This window comes from Myotis davidii, unplaced genomic scaffold, assembly GCF_000327345.1.
Source record: "Myotis davidii unplaced genomic scaffold, ASM32734v1 scaffold674, whole genome shotgun sequence".
In the NCBI taxonomy this organism is placed as follows: Eukaryota; Metazoa; Chordata; class Mammalia; order Chiroptera; family Vespertilionidae; genus Myotis; species Myotis davidii.
The window spans coordinates 2,783,070-2,793,162 of NW_006286674.1; the positions used below are offsets into that span (position 1 = coordinate 2,783,070).

Sequence of the window (10,093 nt, forward strand, 5' to 3'; positions counted from 1 at the left end):
TCCATTCATTCACTGAGTAAAATGTATCCAACAGTATCTCACCCTATCCACCCAAATTATTAAGATGGGCCCACCTCCCAGACAATACTCAGGAAGTGAGAGCAGACACCAATTCCCTTCATGGTGTGTGCTGGGGGGGTGGGGGTAGGGTACCACCATGACCTCAGTCTAGAAGCTCTATATATTCTGTCACGTTCAGCCTCCAAACGTTGGACTCTTTCCATGCGGTGATTCTAGGTTCACTAGAGCATAACAATTAGCCTTCAAGTCTGAGGCAGAGAGCTTGGAGGAGGACAGAGGTGGGGGTGAAGCGGGGCTGGCTGCCCACGCGGGCAGCAGTCTAACCCGGCAGCTGTGTCGCATCCACCCTGACAGAAGTAAAGGGAGGCTCCAGTAGGCAAGGCGCTGCCCAAGGTCACCCAGCACCCAGCAGTGAGAGAGATAGGGGCTTGTGCCCAGTTCTGCTTTTAAACCCTTCTCTCTCTCTCTCTCTCCCTCTCTCTCTCTCTCTCTCTCTCTCTCGTCTCTTTCTCTTTTACGGCTGACTTGATTGGCCACCCATTCCTGGTGTCAAGCTGAGCAATGCGCTCTAATTTTCTTCGGTGCTCCATTATTTGTTTCTCTCCCCACCTACTGTCTGCTCGCGTTTATCATAATAAAACGCTAGGGCTGACCAGACAATTAAACAGCAGCGATGGCACTGAGGGTGCTCTTACTACAGAAAGCGGAAGAGGGTCTGACTAAGGCAAAGGGAAGGGCAGTCGAGACCTGAGACGGATGCTTCCAGTGCTTGCGGAGTTACAGCAAGGCGGCCCCTCAACGGGGACGTGCAGAGACAGCCACCTCCGGAGGCCTAAACTTCGAAACAACCCGGCCCTGCACAGCGCGATCATTTTGAAAGGACACGATGGCTCCGAAGCCTGTACAACTCATCTTCTTAAGGAGGCGTCTTAGCATATCTACATCAAGAACTCGTCCGCCCGAAGGCAGGGGGCACCCAACAAGCAGCCGTCTGCAGGTCTGGCTGCATCCAGGGCTTTGGAGAGACTCTGGGAGTCGGCAGGTCTACTCCCTAGAACCGCAGCAGCCAAGCCCCAACCCAGGGACACAACCAGTTTGGAGTGGGAAGCCCTTCTTGGCCTGGCTTGACTGCCTGGTGAGGGCAGCTCACAGGGCACAGGGCACAGGGCAGAGGCAGGCTGGCACCGAGATGCTCTCTGCGTGCAGGCAGCTGAGGTTCTGAAACGAGTCCCTTTTAGAACCAAAGCACCAGCGAAGAGCTTAGGCCCACAGGTCCTGGGCACATTCCCATCAGAGGGGTATACATCACTTTCAGGGCGAGGCGCTCACTTGCCTGCAAGCTGGCGTTTTCCCCAAAGCTGCTGAGTCTGCCTGCTGGGCCTGGCCCCATCCTGCAGATGTAAATCTCTGTGGAACCACCCGGCCAATGACTGAAAACTCTGTCGGCGGAACTCTGGCCATGGTGTTCCCCTTAATGTTCTTGAACCCCTGGTTTTCTACTGAAGTAACGTTTAGGCGAATAGTCATTCAGTCCTACGTTAATTATCTGAGCCCAGTGGTCAGGCTCATGCGTGCAGAAAGATGTTAGAGCCACTGAAATGCTATTTCTCATCTTCTTCAAATTTCTAGTAATACATACGTATCTTGATGCATGGATCAACAGTATAGGATGTGAGCTGTTTAAATCAATGGTTCTCAAATGATTTTGGTTTCAGGATCTCTTTATGCTCAAAGTTATTGAGGATCCCAAAGACCTTTTGTACATGTGGAATGTACCTACTGATTACTGATCACAGAAATTAAAACTGAGAAATTTTCAAATTTTTAATCAATTTACATGTTAAAAGTAAACCCATTATGTGTTTAAATAAGTATCATTTTTATAAATAATGGGTATGTTTTTCGTAACAGAAATTCATCCAGTGATGAGAAGAGTGACGTTGTCTCACATTTTTGCAAATCTTTTTACTGTCTCCTATTGTCGTAAGTGTTTCCCTCCACGTCCTGCGTGGTTCAGGGTTCGGGTCTGGAAGAGGAGCCGCAGAACAAATGAAAAAGAAAAGACACGAGATAATTTGGGAATATTGGGGGACCAGGGGAGCAAGTCCAACTCAAGAGAAGGACTTCCACTGTGCTCAGGCCTCACCAAGCTTTTATAGTGAGAGGTAAACAAGGTAGTGGTTACCATAGTTACACAGTTCTTGTGAGTTTCACTTGTTTACACCACGGTTATACTTCCTGCACTTCCTCAGCCCATTAGATTCCCAGATAAGATCTAGGGAGTGTTATAAGGTCAAGCCTAATTATGCTAAGAGGACTGTACCCTCTAAGCTAGGGCTTATTTGTGACTTTGCCAGCAAGTCAGTCCGAGGCTTAACCCTATATCAGTTTCCCACATCCTATCTACTTCCATATTCAAGGAGACATGTCTTGGTTGAAATAAATGAAGAAAATCCATCTCATACAGATATGCAATTGGAAAAGGGAGGGGTATTTTAATAGACGGTTCAGTTACTTGTGGATATTCCTTGATACCATACCAATCGTGCAAGTGGCAGTTTCTTACACGTTGGCTGTAAAGTGGAATCTGAAACCATATCTCTACCCCTTTGCATCTGTCTTGCACCTTGTTTTAGCCACACGTGATTGCGTAACCCGCTCTTCTAGCAAATCCTGGTTCATTGAGTTATGCAGCTATTCTAAACGCTGACCCATTTCATTATAACATAGAAAAGGAACCCCACGTTAATGTCATCATTGACCTCATCAGAAGTAAGTAAGTATTGGGAAGCAGGGAGCGCATGGTGGAGGAGAAAAATGTTCCAAAGTTCTCGTTTTCACTTGAAGGCTTGAATTTTGTCATTGGCAGCTAACACTGTCAAATATTTTTTTTTTGAGCTTCATTGCACTCCTTTTGGGGGGAATATCAGCCAAACAGCTAGACCATACAGTTATGATTTGCAATTTTAACTCTTTTTTTTAGGTGCTCAAATGTCATTCTCTTGGTAAATTATTTTTAGAATTTTGTCCAGGACCTGTTCTTCTCGCCAGATTTAGCTGTAAGCTCCTTCTGCTTTCACATGTGAAAGCTGAAACATTTCTCTCTCCCTTTCTCTAGCGATGTACCTGAAAACTCTCTAAGTTCCCTCAGGGTAACCGCTCAGACTCTCAGGAGTGGGATAACCCACTTAGAGCAGGCCAGGCGCTGTGTCCGGGGGCTCCTGAAGGTTTGTAAGGTCCCCACTCAGAGATGGGATGACCTCAGGGCAGGCCTGTGCTCTTCCCACCACCCTGCTCTCCCGCCCACAGACCCTGTGCTCTCCCGCCCACAGACCCTGTGCCCAGGAGCCTGGGTGTTCTCCCAAATGCCCCTCCTTCCTTGGATGGACTCCCGGGTTCCGTTTGATCGCCCATCACACACACTCTTGGCAGAAGGGAAGGAAACCAAAGGCGCTGGTCGGGGGTAAACTGAAGTCCCCTTCTGACCCGGCCCCCAAATGAACTCCGCTAAGGGAGCCCTGTTCTGAGAGCAGAGGGGAATCCAGGTTCTAGTTCAGGACTCCCAGGCTGCCCTAGTGGGTCCTCATATTCTCCTCATCCTTTTCAGAGACGCAAGGGAGGGAATGTAAGGAGCGTAAACAGAACCGAGTGAGTGTGCTACAAATCCAAAAGCTTTAAAAATAATTGCCTCGAACCAAACTAAAATGATATTTAAATGCACAAGTGTTGTGTCTCCTTCCTCAGCCTGCCCCGGATCCCAGCTAACCAGGAAGACATGAGCTAGAAAACATAGCAGTTGGCCCTGTAGCCCCAGCCACTAATTTTAAATAGGGTATCCAATTATTCATACAAGACTGTGCAGCAAACACTCCTTGAACCACAGATTTATATTCTCCAACAGAGATCACTGGAAAACAAACAGAGGAAATTGGCAATATAAATAAAAAGTTGTGTTTTTTTTACATCGTGTTTTTTTTTTTTTTAAATGAATCCCCACCCATGTGGATCCATGATGCTGTGTGCATCTCTCTTTACAACTGCAGTCTGGCAGGCGTCCCCAGCCCCCCGCGAGGCCCGCGGCCCCTCACTGCACGGTCCACAGACCGCAGGAAAGCAGCAGGGTGAAACCGGACTCGCCTGTTATTTTGTCCTTAAGTGTGTTGAGTTTTAAATAACATCACTGTGTTTATTCCAGTTAAGTCCCTCTTTCCACTATCCCACTTTCTTGAGTGCATACCGAAGGATGTCTAGTTGGGATATATTTATTATTACAGCTTGTTTCTCATCTGTGACCAGGTTAATAATTTTCTCCCTCTTAAAAGGACACTTGACCTATAAGTGTTTGCTGTTTTGAGCTAAGAGGTTCTCTGTCTTGAATGCGCAAGAAAAATTCCCCTAACAGGAATCTTCCCCAAGTGGTTGGCATACAGATAGGGAAGCAAGTACCCTATGTCTGTCTTAAGTCACACAAAGTTTTAAATGAATGAATGTTTAATTCTTTAAATAGTACAGAATAAAGTGCTGGCTAACACGTTGCCAAACAAATGTCCTTTTATTTTATTTATTTATTTTTTTAAATATATTTTTATTGATCCCAGAGAGGAAGGAAGTGGGAGAGAAAGAGAGACAGAAACATCCATGATGAGAGAGAATCATGGATCGGCTGCCTCCTGCAAGTCCCCCACTGGGGATCGAGCCCTTTCAGTTCGCAGGCTGATGCTCTATCCACTGAGCCAAACCGGCCAGGGCAACAAATGTCCTTCTAGATATACATAAAAGGGAACCACTGGTAATAAAATGGTACTTCATGTAATGGGGGAATGTGAGAAACGAGGAGGACAAATGCTCCCCTAAAACCCACACACATGGGGAATTCACAGAGCTGGCACATGTGGCATAGTGTTTGCATCCCAGCTCACTACATAGTGTTTATTTATACATGGTCTCTCCCTCTACAAGCTGAGCTCCCCAAGAGTATGGACCTGTCTACTTCATGCCCAGGATCTTGCGTACTTCCTACACGCATCCCACAAACATCATGGAGCACCTACACTATGCCATGCAGGAGGCCAGACCCCGGAAACACAGGAATCCAAGACAAAGGCCCTGTCCTCAGGCAGATCTCAGGCAAGTGGGGAAGGCAGAGCCAAAGATCCAAACAGCTCAAGTTAGAGAGAGGGTGTCAGTGAGAGAAACACACCAGGAAGAAGCCTTTCTACAACATCTGCGCCATGTTTTAGGGCCGAGTAGGACTTGTCCCAGTGAAGAAGCTGTGGGGTAGGTGGTGATGAGAATGCCCAAGCAACAAGAGAAGCATGTACAAACACATGGGGCCGTGAGACAATCCGGTGCATTTGGGGAACCCTAAGTGCTCGGGAGTTAGTGCCACCTTAGTCCAGGCGACCGTCACCTGCCACCTGAACCCTGCAAGACCCTCCCAGCTCCACTCCAGCTCCACCATCTCCACACAGCAGCCAGAGTGGCCCTTACTCATACCAGGTCTCCCCCGCACCCCCAACCTCAGAATCCTCTAATGGCTCCCATCCACTCCGAACAAAACCCCAAAGTCCTCACCGCAGCTGTTGAGGCTCCGGTTGGCATGAGCCCAGCTAGCTCTCCAACCTCACTGTGATAGGTAGAATCTGAGGATGCCTCCTTCCAAGATTCCCATCCCCTGGTGAGTCAATCAAGCACTAAGAATGCTGTGAGGGGATTTCGCAGATGTAACTAAAGTCCCAAATCAGCTGACCTTAACATATGACAATTATCTGAGTGGACTTCACTTGAAGAGTGAGAGGGAACTGACATAAGGAATCCTGTTGTAGGTGTGACATGATGAGAGAGCCTGTGAAAGGCCCATGGCATGGAACTTGGAGTGGCCCCTGGCAGACAGCCAGGAAATGGAGACCTCAGTCCTGCAACCATAAGAAACTGAATTATGCCGACAAGCTGAATGATGGTGGGGAGCAGGTTCTTCCCCAGAGAATCTGAAATTAAAAGGGGGCATGATCATAGGTACAAAAGAGCATAGAAAGAGAATACTATGAACATCTTTATGCCTAAATTTGAAAGCTTAGGAAAAATTAACAAATTCCTAGAAAATAAATTAAAACTAAGACTCAAAAAACAAACAGAAAATCTGAATAGTTCTATGACCATTAAAAAATGGAATCAGCAGTTCAATATCTTTCTACAGGCCTATATGGTTTTACTATCTAGCAAGTTCTGCCAAATTTTGGAATTATTTGTTACTTGAAAATTATAAAAACTCTTCAAGAGACTTGAAAAAGATACTATAATCTTGATACAAAAACCAGACAAGGCCAAGAAGGGAAAAGAAAGTAAAGGCTAACCTCATACATGAACAGATATGAAAAATCCTAAGCAAATATTGACAAACCAAATCCAAGAATCTATAAAGATACATAATAACCAAATTGGGTTGACTCAAAAATACAGGGCCACTTTAACATGAGAAATTCTATTAATATAATTTATCACATTGACACATTAAAGGAGAAAAAACATTTGGGCATCTGATTGATAGGGTGAAAGGGATTTTTTAAAATATATTTTATTGATTTTTCACAGAGAGGAAGGGAGAGGGATAGTCAGAAACATCAATGAGAGAGAAACATCGATCAGCCACCTCCCGCACACCTCCCACTGGGGGTGTGTCCACAACCAAGGTACATGCCCTTGACCGGAACCGAACCTCGGCCCCTTCAGTCCGCAGGCCAACACTCTATCCACTGAGCCAAACTGGTTAGGGCTGAAAGGCATTTTTTAAAAATCATCTTTTCATGATCTTTACAGGGAGAAAGTTAATTCTCCACAAACTAGATATAGTAAAAACACACACCTCCATAACCTGATAAAGGGCATCTTAGTTAAAACCCCCAAACCTCAGGATGTATCATTCTTAATGGTGAAGAATCAGAATCATTACTATAATCAGTCAATCAATCAGTCAGTCAATCAATCGGCAACAAGACTAGGGTGTCCACTATTACTGCTTCTGTGCATCACTGTCCTGGGGGTCCAAGCCAGTACAGTTAAATAAGCAAAAGAAATAAAAGGTATAAGAACTGGAAAAGGGAGAATAAAACTGTCATGATTCACAACTAAAAACTGTCAACATAGAACACTCAAAGAATCTATACAGACCTTATAAGGAAGTAGAGCAAGGTTCCTAGATATGAAGCACTGTGCAAACATTTTAGAGATTTAAAATTTACTGATGGGCGGGACTAGGGAGATCTTGCTTTGTGGGTGTTCATTCATCACAAGTGTATGCATTCCTAGAACACTTAACTGAAATGTAAGATGAAAAGGCAGGGTGTGTCTGACCAGTAGGCCGTCTGTTTACCTGAAGTAGTGGGGCCAATAGATGCTTATTCCTTTATTTGAGGAATAAACACTGCAGCCTCAGGGTCTAATGCAGTGGTTCTCAACCTTCCTCATGCCGCGACCCTTTAATACAGTTCCTCATGTTGTGGTTACCCCCAATTTCATTGTTACAAATTGAACATAATTAAAGCATAGTGATCAATCACAAAAACAATATGTAATTATATATGTGTTTTCCGATGGTCTTAGGCGACCCCTGTGAAAGGGTCGTTCGACCCCCAAAGGGGTCACAACCCACAGGTTGAGAACCGCTGGTCTAATGGTTTACCATTGTTAACCGACCCATGCACCAGGGCATGCAACACAATCAGGAAAGGAGAACCCAACAACCAGGAGAAAGTTTGCCCTCCACCAGCAACCTTGTGGCTGCAGCCTTTTTACATGTAAATATGGTTTTGATCTAGTGCAGTGGTCGGCAAACTCATTAGTCAACAGAGCCAAATATCAACAGTACTTCTTCAAAATAGACTCGCCCAGGCCAAAAACCGACTTCTACGCATGGGCCACGAAGTTTCAATCGCACTGTATGTGTGCCCGCATGTGGTATTTTGTGGAAGAGCCACACTCGAGGGGCCAAAGAGCCGCATGTGGCTCATGAGCCGCAGTTTGCCGACCATGGATCTAGTGCAGGGGTGGGCAAACTTTTTGACTCGAGGGCCACAATGGGTTCTTAAACTGGACCGGAGGGCCGGAACAAAAGCATGGATGGAGTGTTTGTGTGAACTAATATAAATTCAAAGTAAACATCATTACATAAAAGGGTACGGTCTTTTTTTTTTTTTTAGTTTTATTCATTTCAAACGGGCCGGATCCAGCCCGCAGGCCATAGTTTGCCCACGGCTGATCTAGTGCCTTCACCCTCCATCCTCCACCTTGAAGCTCCATCAATATCTCAAAATCTCAGCTGGGGAAAAGTGGGGGTAGAGGGATAAAGGGAGGAAGACATGGTAACAGGCTTTAAATCTGCTAAGAATTTGTGTCCACTGGACAATGTTCCTTACTAGATCACATGTTCTTTTGGGTAAGATTAATACACGGGGCAGTCTACCATTCTCATTTTATATTTTATTAGATGATATCTTTGGTTCTAAGGCTTTGCCCATCTCACCAGCCTCATCTTTCCTTGTCCTTTACACTCCAACACATCCAAACTATAGGAATTTCCTGAATCAAGAAGCCTGGAATCCCCATGTCTCCCCACTTATTCCCACCTTCTCTGACCATTCTTTCCCCTGCTCCATCCCCACAACTCACAGAATTAATGAAATAATATCTCCTCAACACTTCTTTTCTATGCATCATAAAACTTTATAACAACTAATGATAATTCAGTATAGTATGTATACTCTTGCCTATCTCCCTTCTTGGACCATGAGCTTCCCAAGAACAGGGACCATATTTTATTTTATCCTACTTTGTAGCCCCAGGGCACAGTTGCTCCATAAATGATGGTTTGAATGAATGAATGTGTGTGTCCTCTCCACTGTGTAGGATACCTAGACCCTGACCTTTCCCTTCCACCACACTCCATGGGTTCACCAAGGGAAGAATAATGTAGGAAGAGAGGGAACCGAGAGAGAGAAAGGTCCTTCTTAGACTGATGGGGTTCCTCCTTAAGGAGGTAACTTAGCCACGGGCCCGTGACTGGACTGTGATGGCCTCAGGCAGAGGCTCCCCAGCACCACTGAGACCAGATGTTTCCAAAGTGGCACTGCCTGAGAGGCTGGCTGCTTCTGCTGAAAATGAGTCTCTCTGGGCATATTTGAAAGGCCAGGGAGGAGGTTAATCAGGGAGATAACCAGGACAGATAGCGTCTACCACAGGGCCATCTGTTTATGGGAAGATGAAAAGAAATAGATGCTAAGACAGGGCTGGCCTGGTGAGTGGAGAGATGACGTCTCTCGGAAAAGTATCAGCCAGTGTGCAGTCAGATGTTCAGGTCCTTACAGATACTGACAATCACATTAAAGTCCCAATAAAGGGATATTTCTTGCTCTAATATGCTCTGGGGGCATATTATGTGAATAGCCTTTGCTAATTTAAAAAAAGGGATGTAGCTTTAAAAACAGAGAACTATAACACTTTGAGATGTACACTTAGTACAATATATTTTGTTTCTTCACCTTAATGAATGAGAAGAGATTCATTCTCTTACACTCACCATGTATTTATTGACCTTTGTTAAAACAGGCTTTTTCACTAGTAGTTGACAGGATTAAGGTTGGTGCTTATTTTATATCCTCCTCCCAGGTTTAACACATGACAGGAGAAGTTCCTTTTCACAAGTACAAAGAACCTTAGGGATAGTTCTTAATGATTAAACCAACAGATATGTTCTAGAGCAGAGGCATGGTCTAGACAGAAGCTCACTGTTCTACTGCAATGGGGAAATTCATCTTCCCTTTCTGGTGTCTAGAGCTAAAAACATTTACCGGATGTGATCTGGGCAGCCAAGTGTGACCACTTCTCTCAGTCTCATTATTAAACTGCAGTTAATGCTCCTAAAATCACATTAGCCCTTTTGACAACCATAGCACACGGCTGACTCACTCTGAGGCTGGTGTGATCCAAATTCTGGAATGTTGTTCACATGTGGCTATTGAGACAAACCCCATACCTTGACTTTGTTTTTGGACTCCAGATAAAGTCTTTGCTTCTCCCT

The 10,093-nt window shown here is 45.2% G+C and overlaps 1 protein-coding gene across 1 annotated transcript in view; it reads right to left on the reverse strand.

The window, feature by feature from the left end:
• BCAR3 (breast cancer anti-estrogen resistance 3) overlaps window positions 1–10,093 on the reverse strand; it is a 112,038-nt gene that overhangs the window by 82,617 nt on the left and 19,328 nt on the right. The gene's annotated exons all lie outside the window — the stretch shown is intronic.